Source organism: Etheostoma spectabile, chromosome 3 (assembly GCF_008692095.1).
Source record: "Etheostoma spectabile isolate EspeVRDwgs_2016 chromosome 3, UIUC_Espe_1.0, whole genome shotgun sequence".
Taxonomy (NCBI): domain Eukaryota; kingdom Metazoa; phylum Chordata; class Actinopteri; order Perciformes; family Percidae; genus Etheostoma; species Etheostoma spectabile.
The window spans coordinates 32830584-32858444 of record NC_045735.1 but is presented as its reverse complement, the minus strand read 5'-3'; the positions used below and the strand labels follow the sequence as shown (position 1 = coordinate 32858444).

General features: G+C 40.7%; 1 protein-coding gene and 1 long non-coding RNA gene across 3 annotated transcripts in view; both read left to right on the top strand.

Annotated features, from left to right (window-relative positions):
* Positions 1-27861, top strand: part of LOC116674256 (RNA-binding protein Musashi homolog 2) — a 381184-nt gene that overhangs the window by 95582 nt on the left and 257741 nt on the right. The gene's annotated exons all lie outside the window — the stretch shown is intronic.
* LOC116674495 (uncharacterized) lies at positions 13653-27672 on the top strand. Its single transcript, XR_004328115.1, has 3 exons — positions 13653-13663; positions 23274-23279; positions 27603-27672. It is a non-coding gene; the product is annotated as an uncharacterized LOC116674495 (long non-coding RNA).

Genomic DNA, 27861 nt, shown 5'->3' with positions numbered 1-27861 from the left:
ATACCAACATAAAGAAAAATGATGTTTGGATTTTAATCACAGAAAATGTGAATGCCATAGGGTCTGGCCAGAGGAGGACCACAGACCAAATCAAATTGCGGTGGAAGAATCTTAAGGCCAGGGCAACAAAGGACCATGCTGAAGCCAAAAACCCACAAACAGGCAACAAGCCATTTAAGAGGGGAGATTACACAGATGTGGTCCTCGACATCATTGGAGGTGAGAAGTCGCAAGCTCTCCATGGTATTCAAGGTGTTGTAGGGGATGGCGAGCCTTGGATTGAGGAGGAGGAGGAGAATCTGCCAGTTCCTCCTGAGGCTGATCCAGAGAGCGTATTTATATTGAATCTCAGCTCTGTTCCTAAGGAAGAAGCTGGATCCTCATTGGTTGAGCCAGTGTTAGTTGCCACAGGATCTCAGAGGAAAGGCTTGAAGCGCCCTTCATCAAACAGAAATGATGATTACAAGGCACTTCTGCAAAAAGAGACTGAAAGGGCAGAAGCACAGCTTCGTCTGGCAGAGGAACAACTGACTCTGACCAAACTGCAGCAAACCAAGGCCAGACTTGAGATTCGCCTCCTAAAGGCTATGCTCAGACAAGCTGGTCTCTCCACATCAGATGAGGAAGTCTGAAATTATTGTTGAGTATTTGACATTAAGTCTTTTTTTTTAAATTCAATACATCTATATATGAAACTTGTTATAAATATCCTCAATGTACAGTGTTTGTGTTAGTCTCAGATGAGCGGACTGCTGGAAGAGGATGGGGTGGGGTTTTTCTTCTTTTTTATTTTTAATGTGTGTGTTTTCATTTCAAATAAAAATAAACTTATATTGACCCCACACTGGCCATTCTACTTGTTGCTCTTTACATATCTATAGTTCTACATTGTGATTTCCTATCCTGTTTGAGCACTGGTTATCCAGATTTGGTGATCCTGAAAAGTTCCTATCCGGATCAGATTGATCCAATCCGACGTTGCTTTGAAAAACTGGCTCAAAGTAAGATGGATTACGTGATCACGGATCGCAAAAAAAAGGATTACTAAATCCAGATCTATTGGATCCAGATTACATTTTTTGAAAAACTGGGCCCTGGATACACAAAGAAGTTTGGGAGACTTGATCACTTGCAGAAAGCATTTCATGAACTCTCGAGAATTAGGAAAACAGCACCGTTAAACCACAATGTGTTATTGTGTAATGCCATCCCAACTCTGAGTGTATGGGAAACTCCATGAGGCATTTATGTCTCACTGAAGCTGTCAAGTTTGGGTTATGCAGAGATTTTGATGGTGCCATAACAAAGATGCCCACCTAAATCTAATTCAGTCTCTCTCTCTCTGAAAGTAGGCAGACAAGTGTGTGAAGCCCCTTTTCCCTGTTTCCACTGACCTTTAAAAGGAGATGTCCTAGAACACAACACTCCTTTATCATGCAGCTGCCTAGAGCCCCTCAGGGCCAGATATATGTACATTTGCAAATTTAGTGTTATCAGCAACATGGCCAACCCGCAGAAAGCACGCACTGTGATATTTCAGCTTACGTCGTATTTACCAAACCTCCAGTTCATCGGGTGATCAGCGCCTTTCTTCGCCCACTGTACCGTAAATTGCGCTGTAGCAAAGCATTAACTACGTGTGCAGACTGCTGATGCTATAACTGTTTAAACTGATCCTGATGTCAATACTTGTAATGTAGCAAGGAGTTTAATACCTGCTGGAAGGGAATGTAAACGATGAGTCTGAGATGTCATCCTTGATTTCTTCCAGTAACTGTAGTATTGCATGGTTGCTTAATCTGTAACGCTTAATGCTTTTGTGTTCACTCAACTGAAAAAGTGTGACTGTTGTGGCAAAAATCCTTTCAGCTTGTCTCCTTGGCCTATGTCTTTGTCTTGCTGGGATTACTGCTGCCATTTCACCACGAGGCATATGCGAGGGAACCTGCTTATGGCTGGTTTACACCTGCTTTTAAGAGGCGGAGAATTTTCACTGCACATTTTTTCACATTCTGCAGAATATATAATTAGGCACACTTTACGCTTCCCCTCCCATCTCTTTATGGGAAACTCCCACTTTCCCCTTCATCCTCCCATGAATGCATATGCAAGACAGGAAAAGCTCAATTTGTATTTTCACAACTTGGTCATATTATGAAATTCTACAATGGAAAAGTCAACCAAGGACCACTGTATTATGACACTTAATAAGTCATCTAACTGCTACACTGTTAAATGTTAATGTTAATTAATAAAATGTTAATTTGCTGACCAGCCAGCTCTTGGAAATAGCTTGTATCTTTATGGATATTAATTTTTAATTTTATATACCGTATATTTAGTTCAACAGAGCAGAGGCCAAAAATCTGTTCCTGAAAGTCAAAATCTGTAAAGATCAATTTTGTATCCAAATATTATACACTGCAACATGGACTGATGAGACATCATGTCGTAGGTCAGAGAAAACACCTTCTGATCCAGTTTTGTCACAATGCATTTTCCTTTAGCAAAAAGCCCTGTACAAGTGGTTGAAATACATAGTGAGAGAGGAAAATCAGTGTGTAGCCTACAAGGCAGTGGAGTTTGAAAAAAGCGAACCCCATGACATGCTCAATGCTTGAAGGAGTTTGTCACAAATCCTGTGCACTGGAACATCCACCACAGGAATCAGTAATCTGCACCCAACAAAGAAAGTACAGGAGCAAGCTAATCCTGTCTCTGACACCTAAACATAAGGCCATTAAATATAAATATTCTCTTTTCAAATAAACTGTTAGCCTCTTAGTATTTGCCTCACATGTTAATGCATTTTGTAGCAGACATTTTGCCTATATGTTGTAGATTCCTCCAAGTGTCAATGCATGACCGGAGAGCAGTAATAGTGTTTGATCCTGTAATTACCAGATTTTCTCACCGGATTAATTTCACTATGAAAGTAAACCTTTTCCCCTACTTTCTTTACACTGGTCTTCATTCATGCATTCTCTGAATGGGTTAATTTACAGCAGATCAAATTCAAGTGGAATTCAACAACTGCACATTGGGGGATTCCCTCTAACCTGTTCTGGGAATCCTTGAAACCAGAGTTCTTAGACTTGTTTTGAGATGAAGATGGCACAAAAATATCTATCCACTAAACCAGGAAATCATTTTTTTTAGAAACATGTCATTACTCTGTCTCCCTTTATTAACATTTTTTTTTTAAATTGATGCCTCAATACCTAAATGTATTGGACGTATCTTCAATGATCTGATCACACATTGGTTTGTGGACTGCAATTTTTTATGCCGGGAGTTTTGGTCATTGCGATTGTGGTTATTTGGGGTCAGAAGTGACAATTTTTGGACATGAGGGTAGAGCTGGGGAGGATGACGCTTTTAAGCCAGTGTTATCTATGGTTGTTATGGGGCTGTACTGAAGTAAATACTAAAAAAGGAAATTAGTGTGTAAACCGGGACCTCCGGGCACTGGTGCATTCATCTCCATGCAAGGCAGTACACAGAGTTGGTTGTAAAATCAGCAGACTTTCCCTTAACTTAAAAGCATTAGATGTTAACTTAAGGGTTTGGTTGGCAAGGTGCTACCCAACGCTGAACAAGACATTTTTAAGCTACCAAAATGTTCCAGGTACCTCTGATGAACAGCACACGCTGGTGCTAGCATGTTAGCTCGTGCTCAATTGCAAAACACTGCTACAACACACACCATAATCTACAAAATAACCACTTACATGTCCCTGTTCTGCAGGTATTCCACAAGTGCACTCTCGTCTAGAAGAAGTCTCCCAGCTAATCCTGCCTTGCCTTGTCTGCCTAGCTACTTCGCATGTGCAACTCCCAACAAAGATAGTATAGAAGTGAGATGTCTCACTCCTTAGCTAAAACAAGTGAGATGTCTCACTCTGTAGCTAAAACAGAGACCAAAACACACAGGGTGAAAACAGGATCAGAAAAATATGGTGTTTTTTGAAAATTAAACCATGTAAACCTATTCTGGTACAACCTCAAAATACAATTACGAACCTGAAAATGAAAATAATAGCGGCGCTTTAAGATAAAAACACAGACAACACCCAAAAACAAGTTCACGGTTATTTTAATATCCACAGTACCATGGTTAGCATTGCTAAGCCTCGGTCTTGATTGACCATGTAGCGCTGTAGCCACGCTCTAAAAATATACTTTATCATCTATTTTAAAATAAATAAAACCATAATTTACAAATTGAACATCAGTGTTTATTCAAGTAATAAATATAATATGTCATAAATGTTTTAACCAGTACTTTTAGTTATATGTTAATTAGGACATCTTTCATTATTTTATTATATTTTATTCTGCACATATTGTAGTAGTTTTATTGTATTTACTAATTTAATATTTTATCATTTCCTTAACGCTGAGGTACAGTAGGTGGCTTGGCGTGGCCAGGCACTTTCAGCTGCGTGGGTTAGGGTCACATTGTTCTCTCCTCTTCTCCTCCTGAGTCAGGTTGACTTTGGTCTTTTTGGTAAGTTTTGCAGCAGGATTAGCTGTTTTGATTTGGAGAAAGACATCAGTTGTGCATTTATAGTTATTTGCTTATTAAATTCTTGGAGGACGCCAGACAGGGTCAGTGGCTCTTTCCAGGCACTCGATTTCGCGTTGATTGTGATGTATATTGGAAATGTTTGCAGGACCTGGCGTACGCCTGATTTTATACATGTGACATTTTTTGCATATGTACCGTACTTTTAAAGTTTTGTTTTCATGCAAGCTGATCAGTTTTTTTCATACACAAGTCCCCAGGTTTTTAGGACAGTAGCAAATGTAAAAGCTATTATCATTTTTGTATGCAGGGCTTTCAGTGATGTCACAATGTTCCCCATCTTTTTTTTCTTATGCCAGATTGTCATAAATCATTTCAACTTGGTTTTCTTTTCTAGCGCAGTGAGGTGAGCCATTTACTTAGTCATGGTTGCTTGTAATCTCTCAATAACAATGATGTCACTGCAAGTCATGAATATTTGGCCTTACAAATGTCTAGGAAAATTACCTGATTGATGTTAAATTAAAAATGAATGAATTCTTTGAAAAAAACACTTTGCTGATGTACGCGAGGCATGTTCAAGGGTATTTGAGGACATAGCTGGTGGGATGAAGGTGATGGAGGTGTATGTTGCTCCTACTGATTGTTGAAGGGCAGATTAACAGGGTTCCACTCAGGAATTGAAGTAGTATTGAAGAGGCCTTATCAGATGCAGACAGAGCTGCTGCTGCTCTGTTAACTGTATGTTCCCTCTTAGGCTATGTGAAGGTCTGCTGGTATATATATACCTCCAAATAGTTAGTAGAGGTATGCTATGGTGTGTATGGGTCCAAACTCAGGTTTTATTAATATTATTATTTTATTCTTCTTATAGATCCCAAAATGTCAATGTTTGGTTTCCAAAAGTCATATTTATTTCATGCCTAGTATAAACACTACATTTTGTTCATATGTGTGTCTGAGCCATCAGTCAGGATTAAACTAAAAGCCAGAGGGTGTGTAGCATTTACTCTTAAAGGATGCAGCAGTTCGACCTTTCTGTTAAAGAGTAAAACCTTTTTTTAAACATAACAAATCTACAAAATTGTGTTTGCTAAACCAGACAACAGACATGTAAATAAACAGTAATTTTAGGATTGCAAGAAAAAAATTATTTAAAGTCGACAAACATAATAAAACTACGAAAAGATGTTTTGTGTTGACTTTTCTAACCAGCACAACTGTAATTTTGGCTGAAATAAACACAGAGCTACTGATGTTCATGAGAAAATATTTTGATTTTGTCCACGCTTAAAGGTATTGCTTTTTATATAGAGTCTGGTGGGTTTAGCACTAGCGACGTCAGAGCTGTTTCTGGTCAAACAGAAAGGTCTCAAAGAGGTTTCAAAGGTAGATCTCTGAAAGGATCCTTTCCATAATGTTGTCAGATACCTAGAATATTAATATGAAGGTAAATACAAGCTGGACAATTGCCCTATTAACTTACATTGCTGACTGAGGCAATCTCGCTTAATACTGGAACAATGTCAAAGATTGTTGTTCGCATCAGTCACTTAGACACAAAAACATAGGATAATAGGGTTGGTTAATGTTTTACACTTAGACTTAGACTTATCTTTATTGATCCTTTTTAAATGACTCCCGCGAGGAAATTGAAAATTCCAGCAGCAGTTTTAGCAAGAAAAAATAAAAATAAAAAATAGATAAAAAAGACAGTTTAAAGACAACAAAATAACAATAATAATAACAATAATAATAATAAGAACATTTGTCAAATGAAGACAAAAAAGACCATAAATTATTAAAAAGTATTATCAAAGTGTCAGTGTACAGTGTTAAAGTGATCAGGTGACCAGGTATTAATGTATGTCCAGGTGTGTATGTATGTATGTATGTATGTATGTATGTATGTATGTATGTATGTATGTATGTATTGTCCTCTCTGCCCTATTTCCTCCTCCCCCCGAGTGTGGAGTTGTAGAGTCGGAAGGCATGAGGGACAAAGGAGTCCTTGAGTCTGTTGGTCCGACACTTGGGAAGGAGCAGCCTTCCACTGAAAAGACTCCTCTGGGTGCTGATGACGGGGTGCAGGGGGTGGCTGGCATTGTCAACAATGTCCACCAGTTTGTCCACTGTCCTCCTCTCTGCCACCGTCACCAGTGAGTCCAGCTTCATGCCGACCACAGAGCCGGCCCGCCTGATCAGTTTATCCAGCCTGTGGGTGTCCTTCTTTGATATGCTGCCCCCCCAGCACACCACAGTGTAGAAGAGGACACTGGTGGCCCCAGACTGGTAAAACATCCACAGCAGTTTGCTGCAGATGTTAAAGGACCGCAGTTTCCTCAGGAAGGACAGCCTGCTCTGTGTCTTTCTGTACAGGTGGCTGGTGTGTGTTGTCCAGTCCAGTTTGTTGTCCAGCCACAGCCCGAGGTATTTGTATGATTTACCTGCCTCAACCTCAACTCCCTCTAGCAGGACTGGTTGTGGTCTTGGTCTGGACCTCCCAAAGTCAACGACCAGCTCCTTCGTCTTAGAGGTGTTGAGCTGTAGGCAGTTAGTGCAACACCAGAGAGCAAAGTCCCCCACCAGACTCCGATACTCCTCCTCCCCGTCACCCCTGATACACCCAACGATGGCTGTGTCATCTGCGTACTTCTGTATGTGACACAGCTCTGAGTTGTAACAGAAGTCTGAGGTGTACAGGGTGAAGAGAAGAGGGGCCAGCACTGTGCCCTAGGGGGCTCCAGTGCTGCTGACCACAGTGCCAGACATGATGTCCTTTAGCCTGACGTACTGTGGCCTGTCGGTGAGGTAGTCTCTGATCCAGTCTACCAGATAGAGGTCCACTCCTATCCTGATCAATTTTTCCTGTAGTATAGGGGGCCGGATGGTATTGAAGAGACTGGAGAAGTCCAAAAAGAGGATCTTCACTGTGCCGTTCCCCTTATCCAGATGGGAGTGGACCCATGGTGTTCTCCACACCAACATCTGGCTGGTACGCAAACTGCAGGTAGTCCTCGGTGTGCTGTACCTGGGGTCTGAGGAGGCTGTGGAAAAGCTGCTCCAACGTCTTCATCAGGTGTGAAGTGAGTGCCACCGGTCAGAAGTCAATCAGCTTGCTGGGCCTGCACTTCTTGGGAACTGGAACAATGCAGGATGTCTTCCAGAGGGTGGGCACTCTCCCTAGCTGCAGGCTAAGGTTGAAGATCCGTTGGAGCGGTTCCCCCAGTTCTGCAGCGCAGGTCTTCAGCAGTCTCGGATATACTTTAACAAGGCCTGCTGCTTTCCTGGGCCGGAGCCTCCTTAGCTGTTCTCTGACCTGGTCTGTGGTGATGTGGGGCAGGGATTGTATTGAGGAGGAGGAGGGGGGTATTGTGGTGTTGGGGGGGGAGGTGTGTAGAGGGGGGTATTGTGGTGTTGGGGGGAGGTGTGTAGACTGGGGAATGGTGGTGTCAGGGGGGAGGTGTGTGGAGGAAAGGGGACATTGCTGCGGTGAGGGTGGGGGCGGGGGGGGGGGGGACAAGGGAAAGGGCTGGTTAAAAGTCATTCAGCTCCTTGGCCCTGACTGTCCATGGAGACCTCCAACTGTTAGCAGCTTGCTGTCAATCAATATGCTCTGTCCACATGCAGGGGTTAAAGTGGGATTTGGCAGGTGGGCGATCCCTAAATTGTGGAAAGCTGGTTAGTTTGAAAAACTCAAGGAGAAATGCCAGTAGCTGAGTTTTCAGTAAAACAAAGTTATAACTGTGTTAACTGCATGCCAAATTTATCAGAGCACACTAGGCCAAATGTCCTCTTAATTTAACCGGCACTGCTTTGCAATGCTGTTAAACCATAAGAATTTGACAGGCAATTTTTTTAAAGTTTAAACACTAAAAAGTAAAAAGCTACATTAGAACACTTCCAGCAAACTTCCCTAAGAACAAAGAGGGCAAAACAGTGACACTAATCTGTTTAAACCAATAATGTCTTGTCCAGCTTAGCTTAAAACACCAATTCTGTCGGCCCGTTAGCATGTCGTTCACTAAGCCTGTTTCTAAAATTAAGTTAGTCATCACGGTTTTCCCACATGAGCCAGAAAATTATTTCACCACATCTTTTGTCACAAGCACAAATGCTTCGCAAGTTGCAACTTGCAAAAGAAGATGCATTTCGTTGTAAGGTTTGGGAAAACATGAAAGATCACTCTGTCAAATCAAAAAAAAAAAAAAAAAAGATCTTATAGAAAGACTGTTCGTAACATTGACAGGCAGAAAGTAATTTGGACTTGGAGTTAGTAATTACAGTCCACAATTGTAATGTTTGGCTGTACGTCAGTGTTTAACATGCATGTGTTTACTACTGTTCCCAGCAGTCTGCTTTCCTTCATTTCCGCTCTCTACTTCTTCACTACTGTTTCTTGCTTATTCACAGATTATTTTGTTTGTACGCCTCCTTGTGTTTTGGAGGATACTGTGATGAATAATGCGTTGAGCATAAACATCTCCCTGCATGGTCGTAGCCGCAGGCCACGGTGCCTATGAACAAAGCTTAACCTGTCCAACAACGTTACCGCCAGCAACTCAACTGACTTTGTCAGTTTAGATAACAGAAACTGTCTTACTGTTTTAACAGACATGTGATGTAACGCTTCATAACAACATTATTAATAATAGTAAATTAATACTTAATTAAATTTGTGTTGACAGTTTACTGTTAGCAAAAATTTAAAAAATGTGATCTAACGTGATATAAATATGATTAAAAAGAGGGCTTCAGGTTCCACCACCATCAAGAGGGCAGTGTGAAAAACGGTCTCCTGTGACAAAATACTATAACACCCCGCTAATCAGAGAATAAACCCAAGAAATACCAAAAACAATTGGATAGCAGGGGAACAATGGAGACGAGGGAGAAAAGTACGAAAAATACAGCGGAGCTTAACGAGAATGACGGGGAATCGTGAGCTACAGAGGCAAATGCTAAAAACAAAGAGGGCAACGGCAAAGAGGCTACAGAAAACCAAACGTGAACATGGAGCAGATTCTACAGGAAATCTAAGAGTTCAGAAGAGAGAACAGCCAACAGTTAGATGGCATAAAAGATTATATTAATAAAACAAACAAGAGGATTAAAGAAGCAGAGGACCGCATTGACGATGTTGAAGCTAGGAGAGGAGAAGCTGGTCAATCAAGAGCAAGGAGGGAAAATATGAGACTGTACATACTGAATGTACCAGAAAACGAGGAGGAAAACTCAATGGCAACTTTTATTGAAACACTCCTCAGGGAAAAACTGGACTTTTCTCCGACAACTTGATAGGGCGCACAAAGCGCTAGCTGCAAAACTTGCAGCCACAGGCAAACCCCAGTTGATAGTGATTAAATTTCAAAGATATAAAACAAAAGAAGAAGTTCTACATAGGGCATGGGAAAAGAAGGAAATCCTCCTCAACAAGAAGAGAATATATTTTGATCACGACAACCCTACCGCCGTCCTGATGAGGCGGAAGGAATATTACGAGGTGAAATCAAATATTAAAGGAGAAGAGGATCCGCTTCCAGACTCCATATCCAGCCAGGCTAGGGGTCTTTTACGAGGATGGGACACAGTTCTACCACACGATCAACAAGGCCTCGAGAGACATGGAGGACAGAGGTCTCCCAGTTAAAGCGGTGCCCACACCGGAGGACCCACTTAAGAAACTGAACCAGAACCCCTGGCAAAAAAACGAAAGGAAGACGAGTGGCAAGTGGCGGAGACTAGGGCTGAACGATATTGTGTTTTAGCATCAACATTGCAATGTGCACATGCGTGATAGTCACATCGCAAGACGTTGCGATGTTGACGCTAATCCTTTTTTGCTGCTTGATACTGTAGGAAAGTAAACTTTCACCGTTGTCCTTTTACATGATTATTACCGGCCAACCCTTCCCCTTTAAATGTAAATGTGCTGTATTTATATAGCGCTTTTCCAGTCTTAACAACTGCTCAAAGCGCTTTTACATCTACAGGATACATTCACCATTCACACACATTCATACACTGTGGCCGGGGCTGCCGTACAAGGTGACACCTGCTCATCAGATAAACATTCACACACATACACACTCCGATGCGCAGCACCGGGGGCAACTCGGGGTTCAGTGTCTTGCCCAAGGACAGTTCGACAATGACTGCAGGGGCAGGGATCAAACCACCAACCTTCCGATTGGCAGGCAACCGCTCTACCACTGAGCCACAGCCGAGACAGGTAGCCATGTGGGCAACATGAGTATAGTATATGCGCATAGTTATAATGGGTAGTCAGTGAAGTTACAGTAGTCTGTGTTTTATGTTCGCTGCAAATACAAACTAAATCACCTGATTAATGCAACATAATTACAACGTCTCCCGTCCATTTTCCCCCGCAGAAAGCTGCTACCAGCCATGCTAAAGCTAATATAGTTAACCTAAAGATCCAAGGGGTCCGTCTGTCCCAACTAACGCAGTTTGGACACTGGAAACGTAACACTAATCTACAAGAGAAGTCTGTGTCTGTTCTAACGTCATTTACACTGATTTAATTGTTGCACGTGACATGCAGGTCTGATCAATTCATCAAACAAACGCTGGCCCCGCTAGTCGACCACAACCTGATATTTTGATAAAGCAACTTGCAGTCATTGTCATACACTTTAGACTGGATTGATTATTATATGAATATGTTAGTGTCATGCTAGTCAACTAGCGTATTTCTACCTAATTTCCCTCTCCAAAATCACATCAGAAGAGTAGGCCTAGTCACAGCGCTTATTTGCTTTGGTGTTTGTAAAGCATTAAAGTTTATCATAGTTCATCTTCTATATAGATGCACTCCCCTACAAAATCACTGCAGTAGTCGAGAATGGTTTATTATTTCCAAATAGAGATTTTCAAATTAGACCCTATAAGCACGAGGGAACAAAACACACTCAGCTCTACTCAGCTTAAAGTTAAGTAACAACACGTATCACCAGACAAGAGAAATAGATAGGTACGTCATAAGTCAAAATGCAACTAAGGTAGTTATTTTTATTTCTTGTTTTTTCTCCCAAATCTCTTTGAAATAAGGTGCTCAGGTTGAAAACACTGAACACTGAATGGGATGGACATTTAAGCTGCTATGGAGGGGCCTTCACCCACAGGTGTCTAAGGAGGGTTTCCCTCCAAAGCCAGAGATACTCTGGCTGTTTAATTGTTAATTTTACAGAAATCTTACCCTTGGAAGCTATTACTGTTTTGTTTTTGTTTAGTTTGTTCAATGTTAATACCTTTCGTATTTGTTCATGTTCATATTGCAATGTCTTACCAGAGGGAGGATATGTAGCATGCGCGGTTGGCAATTTAAGTTTACTTAAAAAAATAAATGGCTAATCAAAAACTCAGGATTGTCCCTTCAATGTGAATGGAATATTAAACCCAGTAAAACGTAGTAAGATACTCTCAAAAAGACAAGGCACAAGTTGTTTACTTACAAGAAACACACTTAAATGACTTTGAGCATGAAAAATCTGCTTAACAAATATAACACCTCTCCAAGCATAAGAGAGGTGTTGCTGTTTTACTCTCTAAAAAATAACTTTCGAACAGACATATGTTCAGAAAGATAAGGAGGGCAAATTTATCCTGGTTAGAGGAATATTAGAAGGGACAGAGACCACCCTACTGAACATATATGCTCCTCCTGGAAGTAACATCTCATTCTTTAAGAAGATCTTGGCTGTAATTGTTGTGATTAGTTGTTAGACCCGGACACAGAACGACCACAAGAGAAGGTAAGATGTAACAAAAAGGTTTTAATACTGAAAGTTCAGCATATAAAAACAGTCTTGGCAGAGGAGGTGATGTGGGAGATGATGGTAATTCAAGAGCATCTGGTGAAGCAGCACAGGAGTCGATACGATAGCTGTGGCAGAAACACAAGGTAAGTAAATAGCAAAGTTTAAGGAAAAACCGATGAGCTTAGTACAGGACCAGTCACCACGGGAGTGTAGGTAACGAACTGGCGCTGAAGAGGTGGTCAGCCCAGGATTAAATACGGAGGAGGTGATGATGATGATAGGACTCAGCTGTGCAGCATAGACAGAGCAGGGATGAGCGGCCACGCTTCTTAACCTAGATTCCCGGTGGGAACGCCCCCATCCGGGGAAGACGAACACACAGACAGACACACAGGGAGAAAGGGAGAAAGACACACAGAAGGCAGTAGACCCACAACAATAATAGTGAGTCTGAAGCAGTACTAATATGTGGGGGGGATCTAAATCTGCATTTGCAACCAAAACTAGATCAACCATCACATACCTCTAGGGCCGTAAATAAAAAAATGTAAAGAATTGATGAACAACATAGGCTTAATAGATAGATAGACAGAAATGTTCCCTGATGCAAAATAATATACACATTATTCTAGTGTCCACACTAGAATTTATTACTTTGTTGTTTTGAGACAGATCAAGGTTCATAGAGTCAGATACTGGTACAATAGATCTAAGCTACCACACCCCGATATACAGTACCTTACTCTTGATTTGTAAAGTTAAAAAAAAGAAAAACAACATGGCGGTTTAAGTCTAGCCTTCTCAATGACTCATCCTTCGAGAAACAAATGACTAACATTTTCTTTTATGTACATCTGAATTTCATTAAAGGAGGGACCTCAACAATATGGGAAGTGCCAAAAGCCGTTTTACGTGGTAAGATCATAGCTGTGTCCTCTCTCAAACAAAAAGGTACAGCAAAGAAAACTGCTTGGATTACAAAACCAGGAGGACTCTCACGCACTTAATCAGGATGCAAGGACACTGCAACCATTATAAAAACTAAAAATGAAATTTATCTAATGTATAATAAAGCAGTTGAGAGAAAATGCTATTTAAGACAACGATATTATGAAAACGACTCTAAATTTACAAAATTGTTGGCTAGGAAACTGAAAAAGAAATATGCAAATAGTACAATACTTAAAATAAAAAACATTCTTGAAAACAAACAAGAAAAGATTCAAGAGACTTTTGTGTCATTCTATAAACAACTTCATACCAGGACAATAGAAGTCCAAGAAGATAAATATAAACTACTAAACTCACTAAAAAAAATTGTGTGTAAACTTGATGCTTGACCTTGGAAATAGTAGTTACTACTAATAGTTAGTTAATACTGACTGTTTTCTTTCTTTCTTTCTTTTCATGAATGTTGTCATCATGTAATCTAAGCATTGAAGTATGGTAAAATATGCAAACTGGAATCAGAGGCTAACGCCGTGAACACACCAAGAAGCAGTGAAATGCGTCCGGTGGCAAGCTGCCATGCAATGTTCATAGAAAGCTGCGGTGACAGCTTTAAGCTTAGTGAGCTTGAACTAAAATCTGGGGATAGTTTAACATTTGCCAGTGAAGTGCGATCAGAGAACACTGCAGTCAACAGAGACCTGTGATTCCTCTGACAGGTTGACCTATATTTACAAAGTTTTTCTTCCCACTTGAAACGCATGAACATGCCTCCCAGCATGCAGAAAAATTTAGTTATTACAGTGAGCCACACTTTGCCACTACTTGGTGTTTTTTCTGTGTGTAGGACTACAGTGAAAATTCTGAACACAAAGGGGTTTACAGTAAAAAGGAAAAGATATATGACCAACGAAAAAATTCCAATGAATACAGTACAGTTGGATAAAATGTCTAATGGTCCAAAGCAGTTCTAATAGACTAGGGGGACCAGACGTCCCCGGTTTCCGGGGACAGTCCCCGATTTTGGCGACCTGTCCCCGGCTGGATCTGTCCCCGGAAATGTCCCCGGTTTTCACTGTGACTGACAGACCCGAAATTGGAATGAAAGAAAGAAAAAACGGACAAAACGGAGCCGATAGTCGCTCCAGACAAGCTCAGAGATGTTTTAGAAAACCGGGTTTTACGATGCTAAAATCACTGATTATTTACATGGAGCCAATGCAATTTCGCGGACTTTTATGTTTTAAAAAAGGATCTTAATCTTTAACAGAAAGGTCGACCTCCTTAGAAATCCTTTCCATAATGTCGTCAGACTCTTAGAATATTAATCTGAGTCTGTCAGCAGCAAAACGAGCACTTTTATGAACGTAAATACAAACTGGACAATTATCCTACTAACTTACATTGTAGCTTGTTTTTGCCGACTGCAGAGATCTCGTTTAATACTGCATCAATGTCAAAGGAAAATATGTCCTCAGTACTTTTTATTGTATCTGATTCTCAATGAGCTGCTGCAGAAACAAGCCTGAAGCAATAAAGCAAAAGCTGTCAGATAAACGTAGGTCAGTAATTACAACATTATGAAATATTGAGACTTTCTATCTTGAAATATTAAGACTTTCTATCTTGAAATATTAGGACTATTAGGACTTTCTATTTTGAAATATTAAGACTTTCTATCATGAAATATTGAGACTTTCTATCTTGAAATATTAAGACTTTCTATCTTGAAATATTAGGACTTTCTATCTTGAAATATTAAGACTTTCTATCTTGAAATATTAGGACTTTCTATCTTGAAATATTAATACTTTCTATCTTGAAATATTAAGACTTTCTATCTTGAAATATTAGGACTTTCTATCTTGAAATATTAAGACTTTCTATCATGAAATATTAGGACTTTTTATCTTGAAATATTAGGACTTTTTATCTTGAAGTATTAAGACTTTCTATCTTGAAATATTAGGACTTTCTAGCTTGAAATATTAAGACTTTCTATCTTGAAATATTAGGACTTTCTATCTTGAAATATTAAGACTTTCTATCATGAAATATTAGGACTTTTTATCTTGAAGTATTAGGATTTTTTATCTCGAAATATTAGGACTTTCTTGAAACATTCCCCTCTGAGGTGGAGTGGAGTATGAAGCAGCAGCGGGGGGAGGCTCAGCCCCTAATGAGAACAGCTCTAGGTAGTGTCCCCGTTTTAAGTTTTAAAAAATAAAAACATTACTTGTTTTGGAGGTTTATATGCTTCTGAGCTGAAAATGTCCCTGGATTTTGTCTAAGAAATCTGGTCACCTTATAATAGAGATTTTAAATTAAATTAATGTGTGTGTGTGAGAGAGACAAAGCACTTGTATGTGTGTGGGGGTGTGTGTTTAAGTGTGTGTGTACGCTGCCCTTTTCTCCCTTCCCAGTCTGACCTGTAGGTGCTAAAGGGAGTGTGGCAGCTGGTTGGCCTCCGGGCTCCGCAGCTGTGTGAGTGCTTACTCTTTTTTTCCTATCTTTGCCATCTCTGACAGACTTAGTTGTTTTTTTCTTTCAAAAACTTTTCTTTATCTAGTGTCACTCTCTGTCCTTCTGTACTCTTTGCCATCCATCAATGTATCTGATGACGGCTAGTATCAGTTTATGCTGTGCCACTTTAAGAATGGCAGAATTGCTCTGGTTGGAGGAAAAAATTAACCAACCAGAGCTTTGTAAATTGGATTAATGCTGCGTTCATGTCATTTGAGAAGGATGGTAAAAATGGAAATGATTCCCATGTTTATGACATGCTAGAATTAACAACATTGAACAACTCAGGATGGTTGCTTAAAGCAATAGTGTGTAGTTTCTGTTTGCCCCATGAGGAATTCTAAGTAATGAGAACAAACCTGTTGGGTCGTCCACATGATACAAGCCTATCCATGATCGTGCATGTGCCCCCACCCCTCCTCCACGCAGTTACTAGTAGCCAAGGAGAACACAGAGGATAAAAAAACATGATGGACTCTTTAGAGGAGATAGTTATCTTCACTCAAGTTTTTGCACGGGAAAGTCTCAGGACGACACAATCTTCTGAACTTAAATATACTAAAAATACAGAGAGAGTTGTGTGGCAAGTACGATAGTCTTACTTAGCTTTGTAGCAGCTCATTTGGCAATGGCTTTAATGTAACGGACGTTCATTAATATCAAAACATTACGCACTAAAGCTTTAAGAGTTGGCTATGTGGGGGTTAAAAACACTATGCTTTGACAATTCACTGAAGCACTATACTGTCAAAGATAGGTTGAATTATCTCAAACAACTAGGTGTCCATGTTTGTTTGGTCTACAGACACTTGCATATCTCCGAGTTGGATGTATATTGTTGTTTTGTTTTCGATGTTGATGTAAACACTATTTACAAGACTCAAACTGGTTATTATGCAACTGATATGAGATGAACGCAGCCCAACAATGGTGTTGTCCCACAGTGGTCTCAGTTTCCAGTTTGTGGTACTGTTGAATTGTATTGTGTCATAGACCGATTCCCTGTGACGTCGTGCTAATTTTGTATGGAGACATCTTATCCTAGTGTTCCCCCTTGATGAGGGCCAATCAGATAGCAGGAAATGTTTTGCTGGCATCCCCTATGAACTCCTCTTCACTACGGTCTCAAACTGACTTTTGGGGCCGTAGCGTCCGACAAATTAACAATTTTGATTTAGGGTTTCAATGCTGCCGCTGGCTATGTGATGTCTCTCGCCACTGTTGGCTGCTGTCTTGTGGGGTTGGGACTGGCTGCGCTCCCCGAGGGATTGCGATGATCTCCTGGGAGCTCCATTTCACCATGGAGGGGTTTTTAACCATTGAGTCCAGTGGAGGGCTCAACCTGTGCTTATAAAACTAGGTTTATAATACCTTAACCTTCGTTACAATCAAGAATATATTTAGTGTCCTTTCTCTCAGAAAAATTCCAGTCTTTGGACCATTACATTACATTTAATTTAGCTTATGCTTTTATCCAAAGAGACTTTCTATAAGTGTTAGGTTTGAGGACTTGAGTGCTGCAAATTAATCATTTCTTACTCTGCTAGCCAGACAAGGAGTGTCCGCTCTCCTCGGTCTCAATGTTCTTATTCATTTCTCAAGGTTTCAAAATATTCACATGATAACTTTTAAACAATAAAATTTGTCCAGTTTTCATACAATATAACTTGTTCAGTCTCCACAATAAGTGCATTCAACCATGAAGGTAAAAACTCAGCAAGAATCACATAAACATCCTACAAAGTGGAACAAGTTCCACTTACTGACCACTACTTACATTCAAGGCACTTTACAGATAGAGTAGGTCTAGACCACATTAAAATACAAAGACCCAACAATTCTAGTAATTCTCCGTTATCAGTCAAGGTAGGGCACTTGGTAGGTGCTCACAAAGAGTGGTATGTGGAGAAGTTGGAGATCGCAGGATTGGATGCCGACCCTTCCCTTCTTCCTCCCTCTGTTTTCAGTCTGCCCGACTTCAGTCCACACAATCTGTACCACTATGTGCAGATAGTGCAGATAGCTCGTCCAGCTCGTCTTTTAGTAAGACAGAATAGAAAGGAAGGATGACATGCGGCTGTACGTCATCGCTGATCAGGTTTGGCAGGGGTCCAGAGAAAACTACTGAGTCCAACATTGTCTTTCAATATGCTCAAAGTGACTCAACATTAATTTTAGTAATCTTCGATTTGCGTAGCCAGGTATCATTGCCTATGCAAAGTATGATCTTACTGTATTTACGATTATCTTTAGCCAGCAGCTTTAGATAGGATTCTATATCGCCCACTCTGTCCCCAGGGACACACACGGCCACGGCCGCTGGAGTCACCAACTTCACGTTCTGAAGTATAGCGCTCCCAATAACCAGAGTTTGCTTCTCAGCAGGTGTGTCTCTGAGTGGGGAGAAACTGTTGGAAAGGCGAAGATGTTGGTGGTTAGCCATAGGCTCCGATTTGGAGCGACCTCCGCCGTGTGCGGCCCCCGGTTTAGAGCTAGCGCTACCCTTCCTTCGGAGAGTCACCCACTCGCCCGGCTGCTCAGGACCTGCTGGAGGACTGCTAGTAGAAGTTGCAGTATGTCAGCCCGCACCAGGTACAGGGCGCTGACTAGCTAGGGAAGCATATGATTTTGATTCTATGGTGCGGAGCTGTACCTCAACCTTACTAAGACTGGAATCCAGAGCACTGAATATACCACATTTATAGCATATCTCATATCTTTATCACTAAAGGAGGCAGAGGAATTGCTAAACATTTGACACACAGAGCGAGAGAGAGAGGAATTAGCCATTGCTAATGGCTAAGCTAAAGTAGCTAACAGCATTCTAACAATTTAGATCAGCGAGGCAGCCAGTAAGATAATGAAACTATAAGTGGTTGAGTAAAACTAGTGTTTAAACGTCAGCACCAGAATGCAGCGGGGCAGCGGTTCCCTAAGTTTTCATCTAGGAGAATCACTTGTTGGTTTCAGACTCAACACGTGATTCAATGACTCAACATGCTTACAGGCCAATATTGACTTTTGGTCATAGCGCCCCACACTGGCAACAGGAAATTGTCCTTATATGACAAACATCATTCAATTTACATGAAACTTAGAATGTGTGGTAGGCTACTTGTGATACTGAGCCGCCCCCTATACCTTAACCCCGCCCATGTACTCAGGAAACGCCCCATTGTTTGGCTTTTGAACTGTTTAAGGTAGAGTCTTGTGTGAGGTAGCATTAAACTCAGCAGACAGTTCCTTTTGATTGGTGATGGTTTGATCAGCTCCCTAAGTTCAACCCCTGCACCTTTTATAACTGGTGACCCATTTAAGATTGTGTGAGGTATCAGCATAGTTCCCTTTTCATTGGTGACGATTTGCCGTGTAGTGCAGTGTATCACCAGAGGTAGTGGTGACTTGAACTTGAAATTATACTATATCTAAAGTAATGTTGTAGACGTAAAATTGGATTTTGTCACTAAATGTTGGTGTTAACTTTAGTTAGTTTTTGTTGATAACTGACAGACAAACAAGCAGTGGAGTAGCAACATTACGAGGCAGAGAGCCAGCCGCTAAATGAGTCACATTAACCTCATGCTTCATATGTATTGGGCTCGTTTTCTGTCAACAATGTAGCGACGGGGTAACGTTAAGGCAGAATTAGCAAGCTAACCTTAGCCTAATTGGTAACTCCGGCTGGCGGGCTGGCGGGCTGGCTTGCTGGTTCTGCCGTGCTTTTATGCTGCATCGCTTACAGAGAATGAGCTGAACTGCGGGCTGGGTCTAATGTTAACGGTCCGCTGACCTGCTGCCACTGGGCCTAACGTTAGCAGTCTGCTGACTGGGGCTGCACACTACAAGGAAAATATCTAATTGCAATTATTTTGACTGATATTGCTATTGCAATATGATTTATGAAATTAAAATGATTATAGTGTCATTTTTGCGAGGATCTGTAACAAGCAAAGATTTTTTTCTTTATTCTGAAGGATACAATCTGTAGGCCGGGACGTCTCCACAGCACCGCAATACTTGGTTTAGAATGGTTTGACGCATATTTTGCCATTTGAAAATATTGCGCCCCCCTTCAATATGGTTATTGCACTAGTCCATATTGCAGTTTTGATACAATTGCGATTAATTGTGCAGCCCTACTGCTGACCCACTGCCGCCGGGTCTAACATTAGCCATCCGCTGACCCACTGCTGCTTTGTCTAACGTTAGAGGTCTGCTGATCCGCTGCAACTGGGTCTAACGTTAGCCGTCCACTGTACCGGATTGTGGGAAAAGAAATGTATTTGTTTCCAGTTTTCAAGGTAACATAGTCGTAATGAGTGACACATAACGTGAAGTAACATGGCATTTTATTTTTTTGAGTTTTAACTTGTCCAGTGGGGCAAGTAAATTTCACTTCCACTTGCCCTACAAAAAATCCACTTGTCCGGGACAAGCCTTAAAGGTCCCATGACATGGTGCTAATTGGATGCTTTTAAATAGACCTTAGTGGTCCACTAATACCATGTCTGAAGTCTCTTTCCCAAAATTCAGCCTTGGTGCAGATTACAACCACTAGAGCCAGTCCCACAATGAGCTTTCCTTAGTATGTGCCATTTATGAGTCTGTAGCTCTTGAGGAGGAGAGAGGCGGGGGCAAGGTGGAGGCTGGGGGTGTGGCTTTGACCAACTGCCACTTTGCTTGTTTGAAAACCATGATGGGTCTCTCTTTCTCATGGGTGGGCCAAATTCTCTGGGCGGGCAAAGCAGAGAAAGCAGAGGTAACATTGACCCTTATGACCTCATAAGGAGCAAGATTCCAGATCGGCCCATCTGAGCTTTCATTTTATCAAAGGAAGAGCAGGATACCCAGGGCTTGGTTTACATATATCTCCATTTCTAGCCAATGGGGGACCATATGCAGGCTGGGAGAACTCAAAATATTGTTAAAAAACCTCATAAAGCGAAATTTTCATGCCATGGGACCTTTATTGTTGAGCCCTGGGTATGCATTGAAATTCCCAATGCTGTCTTTGTACCCTTTTTTGCAGCCATTGGACCTACTAAATTTGGTCACTGTTTAGTCTCTTACAATTCTATATCTTCATATTTCTCCGTGGTGAAGAGTGTGAATGAAATAACAAAGCTGAAGCAAGTGCATACATTTTTACATGCAGCATCTCTTTTCAGTTTTGGCCAAGTTTGACATTGTTACTTATGTATTACAGTGTCAGAGATAAGGACATGAAAGGTAGCCATTGAAGTTCCTTATAGTGCAGCTTGTGCTGCATCTGAAAATACAGCCTTGTCATTCTTTTTTATAAACCTTGTGTCCTTGCTCAAGTATTGCCACAATGCAATGTAATGTCATCTATCAAGGGTACATTTCTAATATAATTCTTTGTAACATGAACATTACATAACATGAATAACTTTGTGGAAGTTAGGTAAACCAACATTGGGGACCCCCAATGGGGGGCTAGGGGTTTGGGAATGCCGACAATGTTGGCATTGTTTGGGTCTGGTAAGGGACCTTTGTTGTAGGTCGTCCCATAGCAGCGCTATATCAATGTCAGGCTACTTTTACCTTTTTTTCTGACAAACAACATTCATTATTCACACAACAAGTACAATGTGTCAAGTTGTCATAGTCCAGTTTTTAGGAGCTCAGCAATCAGGAATAAATTGTGATGTGATTATTAAAAGGCAAGGCTAATGAGTGAGAAAATATCATTGTCTGTGGACGTGTGTGTGGGTGGAGCAGTTGTAATCAGTATGACCAACCTGAAGAGCAGCTAAGCAGGAAATAAATTAACACAAATGTTCTTTGGCATCTTCATCAAAGATAACTATTCATCTTCATTTAATGATGCCCTCTTCTGTTCCTTGTAACTTTATATCTGACAGCCAGAGATATGTTTAGTCCTAAGATATTAAGAGAATTAAACAAGCAGCAGTAAATTAAACTTTATTCTAGGGGCATATTGTCTATCAAATAAAATAAAAACATTTTTATTTTCATATCATTTCATCAATATATTTTTAACACACAGACACATTATCTTTTAAAAAACAAATTACTATCTTTACCATAAATAACATTAGTCCTAGCAGAATAAACCTATGAGGCCTACATTGCAAGTATAAGAAAACAAGACAGAATGTTCTGTAAAATAAAAATGAAAAGGGCCTCTTTCTATCTGCCTTTCTTTGTGAGGACTGTAGCAGCAGCAATCTGAATCTAATTTCAATTTCGATTGAATTTCATTTATAGTGTCAAATCAAAACAAGTCTTATCTCGGGACACTTTACAAGTAGAGTAGTTCTACACCACACTCTATAATTTACACAGACCCAACAATTCCCCCCAAGAGCAAGCATTTTGTGCGACAACAGCAAGGAAAAACTTCCTTTAAACAGGCAGATCCCTCAGACAGGCCCTGGCTTTTGGTGCTCCTTCCAGTTGGGAAACAGAGACACTGATACAGATATACAGAAAATATGATTCATAATAACTATTGCAGTATGATAAACAGTGGAAATATTAGTAATTGTAACTATAGAACTATAACGAGTAATATTAGTAGCAGCGCAAGGTGTAGCAGGGCGTTGAGCAGGACCACGGCAGCAACTGCAAACATGATCCAGGTGCCACCGTAATAGTTAGTGCTAATTTATCCTTAGTTGTTGTTTTGTAGGCAAGGCAAGGCAAGGCAGCTTTATTTGTATAGCACATTTCAGCAACAGGGCAATTCAAAGTGCTTTACACAAAATCATTAAAACAGATAAAACACAAGTACAAACAGTTAAAAGTCATAAGCATTAAAAATCAATAAGACACATGAATAGACAGTTAAAAACAAAATAGAAACATTAGGATACATAAAACACAAGAATAAAAGTTACAGTGCAGCATAAGAAAGAAATGAGCATTCATTTAAAGAAAGGCAGCATCAAAAAGAAAGGTCTTCAACCTTGATTTAAAAGAACTGAGAGTAGCAGCGGATCTACAGGTTTCTGGGAGTTTATTCCAGATATGAGGAGCATAGAAACTGAAAGCTGCTTCACCCTGTTTAGTTCTGACTCTGGGGACAGAAAGTAGACCTGTCCCAGATGACCTGAGAGGTCTGGGGGGGTCATAGTGTAGTAGCAGATCAGAAATGTATTTTGGACCTAAACCGTTAAGGGATTTATAAACTAGCAAGAGTACTTGAAATCAATTCTTTGAGACACAGGAAGCCAGTGTAAAGACTTCAGAACTGGAGTGATGTGATCCAGTCTCTTGGTCTTAGTGAGGACTCGAGCAGCAGCGTTCTGAATCAGCTGCAGCTGTCTGATTGATTTTTTAGGGAGACCTGTAAAGACCCCGTTACAGTAGTCAAGTCTACTGAAGATGAAAGCATGGACCAGTTTTTCCAAGTCCTGTTGACACATAAGTCCTTTAACCCTTGATATGTTCTTTAGGTGATAGTAGGCTGACTTTGTAATTGTCTTAATGTGGCTGTTAAAGTTCAGGTCTGAGTCCATGACTACACCAAGATTTCTGGCTTTGTCTGTTGTTTTTAACATTGTTGTTTGAAGCTGAGCGCAGACTTTTAATCGTTCCTCTTTTTTTCCAAAAACAACTACCTCAGTTTTTCCTTCATTTAATTTCAGAAAGTTCTGGCACATCCAGTCGTTAATTTGTTTGATGCAGTTAGTCAGTTTTTGTATTTGACTATAGTCCCCTGGCGATAAGGTTATGTAAATTTGTGTGTCATCCGCATAACTATGGTAACTTATTTTGTTTTTCTCCATAATCTGAGCCAGTGGAAGCATGTAGATGTTAAACAGAAGAGGCCCCAGAATGGAGCCTTGCGGAACTCCGCACGTCATATTTGTACGCTCAGATGTATAATTACCTATTGACACAAAGTAATCCCTATTCTTTAGGTAGGATTCAAACCAGTTTAGTACTAAGCCAGAAAGTCCTACCCAGTTTTCCAATCGGTCTAGTAATATGTCATGGTCGACCGTGTCAAATGCAGCACTGAGATCAAGTAATACTAAGATTGAAATTTTGCCACTATCTGTGTTAAGGTGGATGTCATTAAAGACTTTGACAAGAGCCGTTTCAGTGCTGTGGTGTGGTCGGAAACCCGACTGAAAGGTATCAAAACTGTTGCTTAGTGACAAGAAAGGTGAGTTGTTGAAAGACTACTTTTTCAATGATTTTACTTAAAAACGGAAGGTTTGATATTGGCCTATAGTTGCTCATTAGTGACTTGTCTAGGTTGTTCTTTTTTAAAAGTGGCTTGATTACTGCAGTTTTCAGGGCCTGTGGAAAGATACCTGAAAGAAGAGATGTGTTCACAATCTGTAGAAGATCAGAAGTCAAACAATTGGAAACATTTTTGAAAAGTCCCGTGGTAGAATATCAAGGCAACAGGTCGAGGTTTTCAGATGTTGAATAATGTCCTCCAGGTTTGTATGGTTGATTGTGTGAAATTCTGTCATATTGGAACTAGTTTTGCTTGAACACTGTGACAACACATATCCTGAACTTGATATGGAGGCACTGACTGTTTGTCTAATCTTCTGAATTTTGTCTTTGAAGAAGGAGGCAAAGTCATTGCAGGCCTTGGTAGATAAAAGTTCAGATGCTACTGGTACTGGAGGGTTTGTTAACCTATCAACAGTAGCAAACAAAGCACGTGAATTATTATTGTTTCTAGAGATAATATCAGAGAAGAAGGACCTTCTTGCATTCCTCAGTTCCAAATTATAAATGCGAAGTCTCTCTTTATAGGTGTTATAATGGACCAGGAGATTTGTTTTTCGCCACCTTCGTTCAGCTTTCCTACACTCTCTTTTTTTCTGTTCTCACCAGTAGGACATTTCTCCATGGAGATCCTTCTTACCAGAGACAACTTTGACCTTAGTGGGAGCAATGGCATCATAACATTTGTAATTTTACAGTTGAAATTGTCTACAAGCTCACTGACTGATAGCCCAGAGAGGGCGGGTGTGGAGGAGAAAAGCTGAATAAATGTTTCACTGGTGTTTTCAGTGATATACCGTTTTGATTATCTTTGTTTGGACACTTTTGGGCACAGAGATAGTGCCGTTAAAGAAAACACAGGAATGATCAGAGAGAGCAACGTCAGTCACCACAACCTTGGAAATGTTCAGACCCTTTGAGACAATCAAGTCCAGAGTGTTTCCCTTATTGTGAGTGGGCTCCGTCACATGCTGAGTCAGTCCATAGTTCTCAAAAACACAACACAGTTCTTTGGTCCCCCTGTCCTGGGGCTGTCAACATGAATGTTAAAATCATCCGCAATGATTACACAATCAAAGTTAATACAGATTATAGACAGCAGTTCAGTGAAGTCATCAATGAAGGTTGCACAATATTTAGGTGGCCTGTAGATATTTAGAAACATCGCTTGAGGGGAAGATCTTAATTGAAGAGCCACATATTCAAAAGAAGCAAACTTTCCATAACATATTTGCGTACAGTGGAATGAATCATTAAGCAAAATGGCGACTCCACCTCCTTTCTTATTCACTCTATTCTCACTCATAAAACTGAAGTTAGGGGGAGCTGACTCGATGAGAACAGCAGCGCTGTTGTTATGGTCTAACCAGGTTTCAGTTAAAAACATAAATCTAGATTGTGTTTGATAATAAAATCATTGATTAAAAAGGATTTTCCTGCCAAAGACCTGACGTTTAGTGAGGCTAGTGTTAGTGTGTTTTCATTTTTTGGGACAGGCTGTAGCTGACGAGGAATGGATGCTAAATTTGCTAAGTTTGCAGTTAAGTGCTTATTCACCATTCTTTTCCTATTACCTATCACAACATAAATTGAGGAAGAGTTGAATCCACAGGGCCCGGGCTTGTCTTGGAAAAAGTCATGAGTGTCTCTAGGCCTGGAGCCAAGGCCCGGCACATATCAGGTCATGCTTACTGGATTTTGCACACAAGCGTCCTTATCAGTCTGAGTGGAAAGAGTTTGTTTACTTCCTGGCAGAGGAGCCCGGCGTTTTACTATTAACCGGGGTTGAACCCGGCGTTTTATTTTTGCCAGGGGTTGAGAGATGGGGGAAGGAAGGGGTGTAAATTTGGTTCCAGCATCTACCAGGTGATTCATGTGGTCAGTGAACTCCAACATGGGGGTAGGGGAAAGAGGGGAAAGGGTGAGTGGAGACAGCGATGGCTCCTCAAAGGATTCGGGGTTGGTAAGAGTGTTAGAGGGGTGCTGGATGGGTGAAAAGAGGAGTTGAGGTTTTGTATCTCTGCTCTGTGGTGTCCCAGGGTCAAATCTTTGCCTAGGTGGGGGCTGTGGTGGATCACTGCCACACTTTGTTGTGTCTTCCTTTTGTTTTGATTCGTCTTGTCTCGTGTCCTTGGCAGATGTGTAGCGCAGAAAGTAAAGCAGATTAGAGGTGAACAGCTTTACTCCTGGCTTGTTAAGGGAAGGTCTATCTGCTTTAAAAAGATGTCTGCGCTCCCAGAAAATGTTTAAATTGTCAATGAACTGCAGAGAGTGGACGGTACATTCAGTTGAAAGCCATTTGTTTAGTGCCAACAGTCGGCTGAATCTCTCATCTCCTCTTCTGACTGACGGTATAGGGCCACTGATAAACACATTTGCGTTTAGAGAGCTGACGGTGTCCAGCAGTTCCTTAAAGTCCAGTCTCTGTAATTCAGACTGTTGCTTTACAACATCATTTGACCCTATATGCAGAATAATGTTCTTCACAGTTGGGTGTTCTGCTATGATAGCTGGGATTTTTGGGTAAAGTCAGACACCATGTCTTTGGGGAAAACAGAGTATTTTGGTGTTTTTACTGTTTTTAAATCTTTTATAGCAGAGTCACCCACAATCAGGGTTTGAGGCCCAGTTGTTAGCTTTTTACTTTTGAATTGCTCTCAGTCCTTACCCTGCTGTGTGGCGATGAAACGCAGTCCCGGTCATCAGATGACTGTCCAGCGTCTTGCAGCAGAGGAGCAAATCTGTTATCCAGTTGCACACCAGGTTGTTGGGGGGGCATTTTGTTGCTTATTTTCCCTTTTGCAGCTGTCCACGGCTGTGTCCTACAAGGTAGAGGGGTTGAAGAGGCGCTCTGCCCGGAAGATAATGCAGGCCAGCCGGTCATATCACAAATCTCAGGGCGCGTTAGTCGTCCTCCCATTTCCCAGGAGAATGATTTACTCTTAGGCTTCGCACCACAAGAGTTCCAGGGAGGACTGCCACTTGTTGATTTGTTACCCGTTCTACAGCCCTCCTGTTTCTTTGTAGCTTTGTTGGTGCTAATTAGCAGTGTGTTAGCATGCTTTTGTCCATTGTTATGGGTCCATGGTAAAGTGGTGTCATTTCCACAAGATCCGTTAACTTCCACGTTCACTTCTAGAAGGTAAACCTTGGTTTCCAGAAGTGCAATCTTCTGAAGGAGTTTGTAGTAGTCATCCACGGAGAAAGGAGGCATCTTGCTGCTAATTAGCTTTAGCTACAGTCACTGTAGGACAGGCTTGAGCTATTGGTAGGCCACACTCACGCAGGAAAATGTTAAAATATGGCAATAGCCTACTGTGTCTACAAAAAATGTATAGTCCAGTTATTTATAAGTATCCAAGAGCCGCTGCTCATAGTTTCTCTCAGAGGAAAAGCAAGATTTTCAGCAAAAATATGCAAGCAGAGGCAGGAGCAAGCAGCAAAAGCGTCTGCACTGTAAGAAGCAGGAAGCAAGCACCATCTACAACCATCTACAAACCATCTACAAACATTATTTGGATGGCTATTATAAAGTTACTGCTAATAACAATTTATGATGTATAATAAGTGCATAAGTGTCTTAGAAAGCATCAGGTAACATTAATTTGGCCCCATTAAATCTTTATTTGGTGCTCTATAACAGAGATGATCATTATTATGATAATAGCTATGCTCCTAGATGCTTTACAAAGTATTTATTAATCTGTACCCAGGTATTATAATCACCAGTTGCAATTTTATAATTGCCATCCAAATAATGTTTATTGATTTTTGTTTACAAATCATTTGGTAATCATTAACAAATACTTTATATAATATATAAAATGTTATTATGTGTGCAAT